The sequence below is a fragment of the Lagopus leucura genome, unplaced genomic scaffold (genome assembly GCF_019238085.1).
Source record: "Lagopus leucura isolate 7727_CA_CO unplaced genomic scaffold, USGS_WTPT01 Super-Scaffold_1, whole genome shotgun sequence".
Classification (NCBI taxonomy): Eukaryota; Metazoa; Chordata; class Aves; order Galliformes; family Phasianidae; genus Lagopus; species Lagopus leucura.
In genome coordinates this window covers 13,529,238-13,541,715 of record NW_024962250.1, presented here as the reverse complement: position 1 = coordinate 13,541,715, position 12,478 = coordinate 13,529,238, and the positions used below count along the sequence as shown (strand labels likewise).

At 35.5% G+C, this 12,478-nt stretch overlaps 1 protein-coding gene across 1 annotated transcript in view; it reads right to left on the bottom strand.

Annotated features, from left to right (window-relative positions):
- Positions 1-12,478, bottom strand: part of LOC122179921 (formin) — a 120,494-nt gene that overhangs the window by 102,817 nt on the left and 5,199 nt on the right. The window lies entirely within an intron of this gene.

Sequence of the window (12,478 nt, the reverse complement as noted above, 5' to 3'; positions counted from 1 at the left end):
GATCATTCTTAGATCACTAAAATTCTTCTTCTATCAGCTTCCAAATCAAAATTCATCTGATGGTATATTTCCAGTTCCCTGGCTGGCTTATGTATCCTGAACTAAAAAAGGAATCAAAACCTAAATTAAAGGACTGAAAATAGTCCAAAGAATTTAAACTTTACTGACAGTGCTCTCAAACACTAAAGAGATTTGTATGGTGCCTGGAACAGAAGAACCATTAAAAAAAGTATTATAACATCAAAGTATCAAGCAAAGATTAGTGATTTTTTTATTTTTGCATTTTTCCTTTTCTCTTCAGAATACACGGATATAAAAGAAAAGGTAGATAACTGTTATCACCCCAAAGTCTGTACAATGAGCAATCTTTTAATGTAAAGCTGTCTTTTTTCCAAATATTTTGAGAGGCAGGTGAGGTTATATATGAGCATCTGAATTTATAAACAAAATCAAAAGGAAAACTGATTGGTATTTTACAAGACACAAAATAAGAAACACAAGTGATTCTGACCAATAGTACAATCCATCTAAACTTCCCCATCCTCTCCAACAAAATACTACTTCGTGTTTTCCAGCACAGGAAAACTGCCTGACTGCAGACTGAATCATAACCAGATAAATCCACAGGCCTGTAGATTTTCCTCTATTAATTCTTCTGACTGGTTGCTGTGATCTTTGGACATTGGCTCTGCATATTCATTCACCTAAACTAGATTTAAAAAAAAACATCTGCTTCAGGTTCCTTCAGCAAGCTGTGATCCTGGTACCTCAGCTACTTAAGCACTCAGCTTGCAGGGCATGAACTTAAGGAATACTGTGACTTGAAGTTTAGCTCTTTAAGGCCACATGACAGCAGAAGCAAACAACAGACTTTGAAAATTCTTCTAACAATTGGCTCTTAGTTTGGCTAACAGAGCTATGCAGATCTACAGATTTATCTTAACAAAAGATCTACTTTCTCCCTGGGATTGCCCAATGCACAACATTCTTTAGGATTTGGGTATGAGCATGTGCTGGCATAGACCCATTCTGGCACCTAAAGCAGATTTTTCACCATGTTCACACATTCCCAGATCCTGATTACCTCTTCTTTTAAGTTGACATAAATATTTGTGCAGCCACAAAATGATGGAAGAACCCCAGCAGATTAAACCTAACATGGTACAAGAACAGAGTAAGAATGTTTAAAAAAGGAGTTGCACATGATAGACATTTTGCAAGATACCGTTGTCATAAGCTATTTAAGTTCCAAAGTCCCAAAGGCATGTGTTTTTCATTACCTCTCCAAGTAGATGAAATTTCCAAAACAAATTCTAGAGATTGCTTTGTTTAAATTTTTTGTAGAGTAAAATAGACAGTAGAGATTCTTTTACAGCTTGCTTATTCCAAATAAAAGTATACTTAGCAATTACCAGATAAAAAGCATTAATAAATCTAATTATTTACTTAAAATACCGCTACTTCATAAAAACAAGTGTATCATTTATCAATACACTGTAACAAACTTAAAACATTGTCTACCAACCAATAAACTGACATTCTACACTATAAATTTATTTTGTTTCCCTCTACCATTATAGTTTCTCCTAGTCAAAAAGAAGAAATATCTACTGAATAGCAGCCAGCGCCCAACGGCATTTCTTTTCAAGCACTCTTTTTTTTTTTCCTGCCAGATATGAATAAAAAATCACAACAGAATGATAAAATTGTATAACACAGACTAAGTCGTATCCATTTAATTTCATGTTTGTTTTCTTTGTGAAGTCACCAAAATTTGGTACAAAGAAAAATATCTGGCACGCAGGGATGGCAATCTGAATTAAGACACTGAAGTATTTACTAGAAAGAACAACTGCATCTATACAATCCCAAAAATCAGTTTATGAACATACTGACAAGAAAATTTTATTTATTTCATGATGTTGCGATACTGCTTAGAATGGCAAAAACCACAACAGCAAAATAAATAATGACATATTGATAGAATTGTATGATGAAAAAAATACAGGATACACTCTTTCTAGTACCAAGTCCTTAACTTCCATTTAACTCACATACTAGATTAATCTAGACAATCCAGAAATGCCATAATCTTCACACAGTCAATGAATGGTTTGTTTAGGTTATAGAGAAATGTCACAGTTTCAAAAACCTGATCTGGCTCTATATGTAGTCAGGGTGATTCTAGCACAGCTACTGTAACTTCATCCAGTCTTATTAGTTAACGTTCACAAACATCTACAGATTGTTACAATGCTGCAAACTGTAAGACCTTCCACTACATAGTGCTACTGACCTGGAAATAAAGCTAATAATTACAGAAGCACAGAATTGCAGAATGGTTAATGTTGAAGGGACCTCCAGAAGTCATTGGGTCTGATCCCGGCTCAAACAAGATCACCCAGAGCCAGGACCATTTCACCATTTTCAGATGACTTTTGATGATCTCCAGGCATTAAGATTTCACAACCTCTCTGAGCATCTTGTGACAACCGCGCAATAAAAAAAATGAAATTTCTTTCATGTTCAGACAGAACCTCCTGCCCTATATTGGGCACCACTGAAAAAGAGCCTGACTCCACCTTCTCTACACATCTTCAACTATAGATCTAAGCTCTTCTGGCATCATAAGATGGCTCTTTAACGTATCCTATTTCATCACTCCCTCTGATTTATATAATGTCAGAATTTTTATGTTTTTTGAGGTTTTAAAGTCTTTCACTATACTGGATAACAGAAGACTGATGGTATAAACATCCTGTTGTACTTGCCTGGTCTCCAAACAGCCTGCCAGGAAGAAAGTGGCTGTAAAGCATAAATAAGTTAGCTATCCCCAATTCTGACAGTTCTCTGAAGGGCTTTTTAAACAAACAAATCAGATACAAATCAGATGGGAAGTGCTCTTCCCCTGAAAAATGACCACAAGCAATTAGGATTTAATTACTGAGGAAACAATGAAAAATGTTAGTCATTCACATAAGACAAACAAGCAAAGAAGTAAATAATCTCACTGCAAAAATTCACTTCCAACCAGCTCTCTTTGCTTGCTACTTCTCTGTTTTGAGAGGACATCGACCAAGGAAAAATATAACAAGTTTGGGTTGGTTTTTTTTCTCCTCCCAGTTTGGCTTACTCTTTAATTGTATAACTTCATGGTTCTTTCAGCAATTATAATCCACTGCAGCAAACCATCACAAAACTAGGTTTTTTTTTTTTTTTTTTAAATATACTGAGATAAAACAGATGAACACATGACATATAAATACAGATATTTATTACCTCTTCCAGTAGCTACGGAAGTATTTATAAATGCCATGATACTGAAAAAATGTTTCAATGAGTTACTTTTTTTAAAGTAATATCAGTGTTGGCAAAGTATACAGGAAGCTGGACAGAGGCTGCAAAGAAAGCTAAAGATTATTTTACCAGCGATTTTAACTCAGTTAATAAAGAAAACACGGCAGTGTGAAGCTTCCACTCTGTATGCACGTTACTGGAAAAATAAGCCAGTTATTATCTGTAGAAAAATAGAAATCTCCTTACTGTCAAACTTAACTGTCTATTTTACTTCCATGCTCTGCCATGAGAATTATAATAATGATAAAAAGCACTCTCCCTCTCCAATCACCATTATTTTTCTATACCTTCATCCTTTACATCCATGCATTCTGCATCTAGGGTTCATCATATATACATTTTTCATATCCAGTAGGCAACACCAATGTTAGATCATGAAGGCACTCTCTGAACATAGAAGCAGGAAAGAAGCAGATGTCTCTGGCCTAGGTCAAACTACTTTTCCAAGTTCTGAAAGCTATTCAGAATATTTTAGAGAAATTCTTATCTCCAAATAAAGGTACCCAAGATTTGTGCAATTAAGTACATTTTACAGAATAGCTTCACTAATTCATAGTAGGGAAAAAATAGCTGCATTAGAAAAAGACAATGTCTAGTCTGGGGAGATAAGGTTATTGTAGAAAATCAAAGCAGTAGAATGCTAGAAAAATAAGCCGGAGTTCTAATGAGAAACAGATTCAAGTGAGTGAAGTAAAAACATCTTATTTTGTCTGAGATTACTCACATCATGTATTTCTAATCTGTGTAATCGTAGAATGGCTTGAGTTGGAAGGGACCCCAGATTTTTTGCTCCTATGTTCGCAAGTCCCAGTGGAGGTAAGCTGAGAAGTGCCAAGCACAGAGTGCAGGACTGTGAAGAAGCCTGCATTAAATGGAGGAGGGTTCCCAGGATGCTGTACACTAGCTTTACAGCAAATGACAATCAGATTGTGGAGTCAGCTCTCAAATCCCTTGGAAACAGCATGGTAACAAAACTCAAACCAGAAATAAGACAGTGAAAACATCTCAGGTCACAGAAGCTTTGAAGCACACAGGTCTAACTTTCTAAAGCCAAACAGAAGTTTAGCTGAGTCTTCCTAAAAGAAAGACATAAAAATGTAGAACATACTACATATTTTAGCTCACAGGAGGAAATTCTTCATTGAAGTAATAAGTAATAGTCGTATGTAGATTCTATTTTGATTGCAATCCTGAAATAAAAATCATTCACCTTCTTAATGAACAAAATTGTATCTGCATTCAGCTGTGTCAAAAATCTATTTAGCTTCATGTCCTGTTTCTGATGGTAGCAAAAATGCAGGTGATGTGAAAAGCTAACTACAGGCAAAAATGTAGCTGTACTTCTCTCACACATTCAAGTTCTTCTAGGAACTTGATTTGCAATTCAGAACTTCCTAAATCACAGATGTTGCAAGTGGATTTCTCTCATGAATGTACATTACCAATTTTAGAATTCGAGTAAGCAGAAAACATCCTGCAGCAAAGAATTAATTACAAAGTAGGTAAAGATCCTTTTGTTTACTCTGAATCTGCACCTGATAGTTTCATTTGAAGTCTCCAGTGGATCCACTGGAAGAAAAATGGCGGAGTAATTTCCTATTTTTTTATGGTTTTAGAGAACTCCATCATATCAATCTTGATGAATTCTTTCCCAGTTGAAACTAGGACAGCGTACAAATCTATATAATTTTTCTTCATAAAGAGCAGGTTCCATAGTTTTGATCAAACTTACTGTCCTTATTTGAACCTTTTACAATTCTGAATCTAGCATTTCTTATTAAATGCAAAATGTGGTCATTTATACAACAGCATTAGGATGATCTACATTTTTGTCTTCTTCTCTTACAACTCCTGCTATTATAATTTATAAGTTACTTTTTGATCACTAATGAGCACTGAAACTACATTTCTCAAGTTCTATTCCAACATCAAAGTCTTGTTTTTAAAGAATAATGATCAGATCAGAATTTATTACATATGTGAATTTAGCACTTTTTTTCTCTTAGAATTTCTTCCTCAGATGCACAATATAAATTTCTTATTTTTGGATTTCTTTTGCTATTGTCTATCAGCCTAAAAATGTCGAATTTCTTGCCTTTTGCATTTTCAATTCTAATTCTTTTCTACTCTAACCAATTTCATATCAGCTGCAAGCTTTCCCATCTCACTGCTTGCTTTTCCAGTTCACTTACGAATAGATGCAGAGTATAGAGTTGCAGAATTACACCCTCAGCAAATCTGCATGGGGCACAAAACTGGGAGAAGTAGCTGAGACATACTGAGGGGCCAGGACAGACTGGAGAAATGGTCTGACAAGAACCTCACACAATTGAGCTAAGGGAGATGCAAAGCTCTGCATCAGGGAAGGAACAACCTCAGGCCCCTCTGCGTGCTAGAGGCCACTTGTGCTCTAAAATACAATAAGAACACTATGTTCTGGAAAATAAATCAGAGTGATTTGATTTATACATACTTGATGACCTTGAAGATCTTTTCCAACCTTAATTTCTGTATGGAAAATTTAGCTCTCATTTCTATACACAGTATTTACTTAAATCAGTGAAAGAATGCTGCTACAATTTATTAAATCACCTCACCTTTTCTTTTTGCTTAAGTTAAATTATTACCTCATTTTTATTTAAGATATATTTCACAATGTAAGAGTAGAGCCCACAGCTTTAGAAAGAATTTTGCCAGCCCAATTGTCACCTGCAGTCTTGATGGGAAGATGTGAAGAGGGGGGGGAGAAGACAAAAAAAAAAAAAAAAAAGTAAACTCCATTCTCCACTGTGGAATCCTGATCAGTCTTCAAATCTGAACTCTGTAAAATTTAACAGCATTATGGGATGGATCTGAAAGTCAGAGAAAGCAACCTAAGTACCACTCATTGTAGCAGGGTAGCAGGACAGTTATAACTGATATCACAGTCTCTTAACCTAGTGTTCTGAACATTGATCTTCATCTATCCTACAGAACTATCTTGACATAATTCAATTCTTACTCTTAAACACTGGTAGGTACTGCAGACTCTGCCTTTATGATTCCTGTTGTATCAAGGAAAGAAACAAATCACTTTACAATAACAAAAGAGGCCAAAGACTAGACAGAGACAGACAACATTATGCTGTTCCACCCACCTGATGGTCCCTCCTTGTAAAGCTTTATGTGAGCTAGAGACAAAAGCATAAGATTGTATTCAAGTTTCATGCAGGAAACTTATATTTTTACACTCATTAAATACGTATCCTAGCAGGGAGTCCAGCAATGTCCCTGTTTTTTATTCATAATCATAAGCATACTTGAGTCAGCATAAACAAAAGTAATTTCTATAGCAAATGTATGACGTATGCCACTGGACTGTAGAAATAAAAACACATATGATATTATTAAAAACAAGCTAAACACAACCTATGCTTCCCTATTTTGCAAAGAAAATGCACACTGTAAGATGCATGTTTTTCCCCAGTGCACAGAAAATCAAACATGAAATAAACACTATGTGTTTTAGACAACCTATGTAATTTAAGCAAATGCTTAAAATATGTTCAGATGTGTAATCAAAGAAATTATTTGTATACGAAACAGCAGTAACATTGACAAATACATGCAGTACATATTCATTTAAATCTCTGTCATGATAGGGAATAAACTGTGCTGTGCATCAGCATTTCTAAAAGATAAGGTACAAGCATTCACTGGTAAATATAGGGAAGCAAATATATAACCTGCAATTTTAGAAATAATAGATACACTGCATCACAATGCTCTTGGCTAATTTGAATGACAATTTTCCCTTCTCAAAGGAAAGTTTCTCTGTTGCATAAAGCAAGTATACATCTAGTTCAACTCACCTGTAAGGAACAAGGACACCTACAGCTAGACTGGGTTACCCAGAGCCCTGTTCAGCCTGACCTTGAGTGTCTCCAGGGACAAGGCATTCACCACCCCTCTGGGCAACCTTTGTTGTTGTTGTGGTTGTTGTTTTTAGAAGACCCTTCATGTAGGGAGGAAGAGATCTTAGGAACCTAACTCTAAGAAACACACTAAGCTGCCTTCCTGAAAGAAAAAATGCCTTCATGTTTTCCTTAAGATCCCTGAAATGTTTCTAACAAACTTAGATGGAGAATACTCCAAAATTATATTTTCTTCTTTGCATCTTACCTACCTTCCCTTAGCTACAGTAAAATCTTACTTGAAAACCCTTCACAGAAAATCCTCCAAACCTGACCTCTTAAACTGCTGTGTTATTCCTCAGAACTTCAAGTAATTTAGGAACCTTCTGTCTCATGATCTCAAAACTTCAAGTAGAAAGTAGAAGATGTAAAGGTAAATGACTCATTTATTTTTGTAAAAACATGTCATTTATTAAACACCGTAAATAGAAATATGCACAATATTGTTAACAGTCCAGAAATAATTAGAGAACTAAAGCTGGAAAACTTAAGTACAATCTATCTGCCTTGAAGAGTCGATTATCTTTTATTTAAGCTGATTTTTTTTAAGTTTCAGAACAGTGGGGGCTTCTCATTCTTTTCTGCCTCTTTGGTGACCCTTGGTTCCATCATTTTCAAATTCTTTTAATAAAGTTCTCACTTCCTCCTCCATTGCTTCCCATGCAGCTTTCTGCTCTAACCACCAGGTGCCAGACTAAGTAACAGTAAGTAATCTCCAGACTGCAGCTCTTGTTTATTTATTTATTTAAAATTTACTTTAAAAAAATGAGTTTCAGCACCCCAATGATTCTGGTAGAATGTAAATACGGAAGATATGAAGAAGGGAGACAGAGAATCACAGAAAGGCCAGGATTGGAAGGGACCTCAAGGTTTATGAACCTCCAACTCCCCTGCCACATGCAGGGCCAGCAACCTTCACCTCTATGACACTTTCTCAATCACTATACACAATGTATAGTAAGCTTACATTGAGATTGCATGTATATTACATATACAATAATTTATTCAAATGTGGGGAGGTTGTGGCTGTAGGCACATATAACATCCATATACAAAAGCACACTGCTTTCCAGATACGCTTTCAGCAACCTATGAGTTTAGAGCAGTGGATAGACACTAAAATATGGATATGTACGAAATTATGAAATGTACATGAACAGGGGGTAGTGGTTTGTTTTGTTCTTTTACAGATAAGAATACGTGTCTGTGATGTAGTAGGGAAGGCAAACTGGGCAACGATGATACCAGACTAAGTAAAAAGAAAGCCCCAGAGCAATTCTAAATCCAGGTTTGTATATTCAGAAAACTTCATGGTGCTCAGATTCAGAGCTTCATCTGGACTAGTATTTAAATTGCTGTTTATGCTGAGGCAAATGGAACGACAGATCATGTGAACAATGAGACTGGAGAATGAGATGTGAAACAATGAAGTGAATTCAATAAAACTGTGAGGTATTTGTCGTACCCAAAGGGCCTGATGTATTTTGAAACAGGACCAAAGAAATAAAATACAAAGTAATTCTTGTGCCTCACAGAACCACTCTTTCATTGTGTTTCAGGTAAGTAACAGTAGCCATCTCCTAAAATCCTGTGATCAACTCAGTACCTTTGTAACGTTACATTGGTAGGACACACAGTGGTACTTGCATTTCAAAATAAAAACAGCAGAGAAGGAAATAAAAAAGAACTCACAGAAATTGCCTTCATTATATTCAGGTAGTAAATTAATTTCTTCAATAGGAAAATGCAGTGGATCAGAGTTGCTCTGTATACAAATTCTTAAGCAAACAACTAGTATCTTCAGCTATACATGCATATGTATTCAGGTATGGCTCCGTATACTATAAAATAAGACCCTTTTAGGCATCTGATACAACAGATGCATCACCACTCAAAAAAAAAAAAAAAAAAAATCCTGTATTTTGAGAAGCTTGGATATATAAAGCAAGGATCTTCATTAAAAAGTGAGGCACACCTCTTCTCCCTCTTCAAACTGCAATAATATAATGAGCTGCATATAGAATGGCCTGACCATTTTATCAGACAGCCTGAGGCATAGTTTCTATATTGTATTATTATCTGCAGATTTTAGAATAAGAAGTCAATACTCGTTTACAATTTGCTTCTTTTACATTAACCTATAAAGAAAAAAAAGGAACTGCATTTGGCTTGAAAACTAGGTAAAGATTCTTAGGCCAGTTTCACAGAAGGGTAAACCAAAGCTTGGAAGGGCCACTCACATTTTTCCTCAAGTCAGTTCACAATCAAACCTTCTGCACTATTAGATGCCTGGCCTTTTATTCCTATCTCAAAAGGCACAGAAGGAATGACAGTACCAGCTGAAGCAGGGAAACAAAAGTTCCCTTCTCATAAGACCTGCATGCCCTCCAGTAGGCAAGAAGAGGAGGTGAGTAGTGTTCTTCTTCACAGCCTGAAGTGCTAATGTACCACAGTTCTCAATAGGCCTTCAGTTTGATAAGTAATTGCCTTGCAAGTTGAGAAACATCTCTATATCACTATTAAATAAATAAGTAAATAAATGAGGTATGAGACATGAGTTGTTTTTTTTTAATATATTTTCATAGTAAACCTCAGGCAATTTAAAAAAAAAAAAAAAGCTGCTGAATTGATCAACACAACACATTCACAACTTACTGGTCTGAGAACATGTAGATTTCCAAGCAGATTTCCTGTACCTTCCAAATCCTTAAAATAACAGGTTTAGTTGGCATAAGTATGGGGAGAAGACGTCGTTGTTGTAGTGGAATGCAATATGACTGCATCAATCTGGCTTGCAATAACCCTCAACTTCTCAATAATAAGTCAGTGTGTTTGTCAGCCATGAAACACTGACACAATATGACTAAACATGCCTGTCACACTACACAATAAATGCAGTAAAATGTAGTAAGGAAATCTGCAAAAGCTGTGTGCAGTACACCTACAGTCTGAGGAATCATCTAGTTGATCAGTGACCATGAAATCATAATACCATCTCCAATTAACACATAATTCCTGGCACACTGTCATAGTTACAGGATTAAAAACTAAATAACAATACTGAAATCAAATAAATTGAAATTACCAAATAAACTTCTGTTTTGTTTTAAGATGAAACTAACATTAGCAGCAGCTGTTACAACAGCTTCCTTCAGGATACTAGCCATCAAGGATTATTTCTGTTGTAGAGACAAACTTAAGCCTATGTTAAACATGGATATGAAGTCACATTCTTATCTCTGATCTCTTCGTTCAGATTGTTATGCCTTTCTTTATGACATATAAACAGATCATAAAATGAATTTTCTTGCTAGAAATCCAGAGCATACAGAACCCAAGGCTTCAACATATGTAAAACTTGGTACCTCTGCCATTATTTTGTATTTCATTTGTAATTTGTTGCAAATTAAACAATTTTAAAGGCAATAGCATTCATTTCTAGACTCCCCTTCTTAGATATGGTAGGCTGCAAGCTCTGATCTAGCCTGAGGGAGTAGATGAAATCCACTGTAGGTGGATTCTATGTGATCCAATATTATTCTATGACTCCACTCAGTATGAGTTTGTCTTCTCTACCTGACTAGATGATCTCACCTTATTTAATAGCTGACATATTCACACTTTTATTAGATTTAATGCATAAGCAATGGAAGAAATAACTCAAAAAATTATGGAGGAAAAGAAAAAGAAGTTTTAATGAAAACTGAAGAACAGAATTTCAGGACCAGAGAAATGCGCACAGAAATGTCTTTGAAAACATACGAAAGATTTCCATGGAAAAAATAAATAAATTTATAACTATAAGTTAAAATATTATAGTTTCAGTCTTCTAGGATATAAATATTTTTATGTACTGCAGGCTTGCTGAATTTTTAGACTGACACATTTCAAAGAAATTCCAGTTTCTCTAGAGACCCACAGAAACAGTTTGTTTTAACTATGAAGGTACAATGCATTGAATTGCACTATGGAAACAGAGGAATTAATGGTTAAGAAAACATAATATGTGCCAAAATCTTGTAGTATCATCTTTTTTTTTAATTCAAAATTTGCAACTCAAGATTTAGAGATATTTACTGGTAATTTTTAGATGTCCGGGGTAATGATACGATGACTACACAAAATGTTATCAAAGGCATGAAAAACAGCTGGTGAGGACTTTGGACTTTTACTTGTACACTAACTTCTTCCAGTTGTCATGATCCTAACAGGCCTAGTCAGTCCCATACATGTGTTCCTTGTTACATCCATTTTCTGTTCAATTGGTTTCTCACACACCAAGCCAGACTCCAAGCCTCAGTAGGGAATTTGCTGCTCCTCCAAGCTGCTGTGAGTCACTGGGATGTCTGCTGCATAGGCCATACTAAGCCTGAATTTCTTGCTTTTACTAGGCAGCAAGAATAATGAGGAAAAGCATGGCAAGGAGGTGAGAGATCAAAAAGCTAGTAATTCTCACTCAATATCTCTGCCTTCCTGTCATATTTCACTGTGATGGAAGAAAAACAATAATTGAGAAGAGGATTGTAAGAAAGATCACAGTGTTCCAGCTTGCAAGTTTTCAAGCACTTTAAACACCACTTCTCATAACAAATGAAAAAAGCTATACTACCTCATAAAAAAGTATGTATTCTTGTACCCTGTTATAAATATTGGGGCATATGTCTACAGATTTCTCCTTGGACGTGATCGAAGAAAAAAAAGAAAGCTGTGTTAAATGAATTTACCTAATAATTCTACATATTGTTATTGTTTGTAATGTAGGTTCCAATATGAATCTATATAAAATATTTCATATTTTTTCTATTCTTTTGGTAGCTTCAACTAAATTGTTGACTGAATGTTAAGTAATTTTAGCTTGCTCTATGCTACTAATAATCATCTGCTCAGGAAAACCACCGGAGGCAGACTGAAATCAGAAAGATCCCTGCCATAGATAATTTCTGAACTTGACTTGAAAGTCAAGAACTTTCCATTTCATCAGAACTGTCAGAACAAGGCACTGTTGGTCAGAAATGAGTTTCAGGTTATGGGACAAATCCAGTTTAAGCGTAATGATCATCAATAACCTGCTTCACAATAGATTATTAAGAATTCTATTTTGTTGACAACAAGTTTCCTCAGGTACTGGTAGCTGGGTGGCAACTTTACATGGGAAGGGGTGTAAGGGG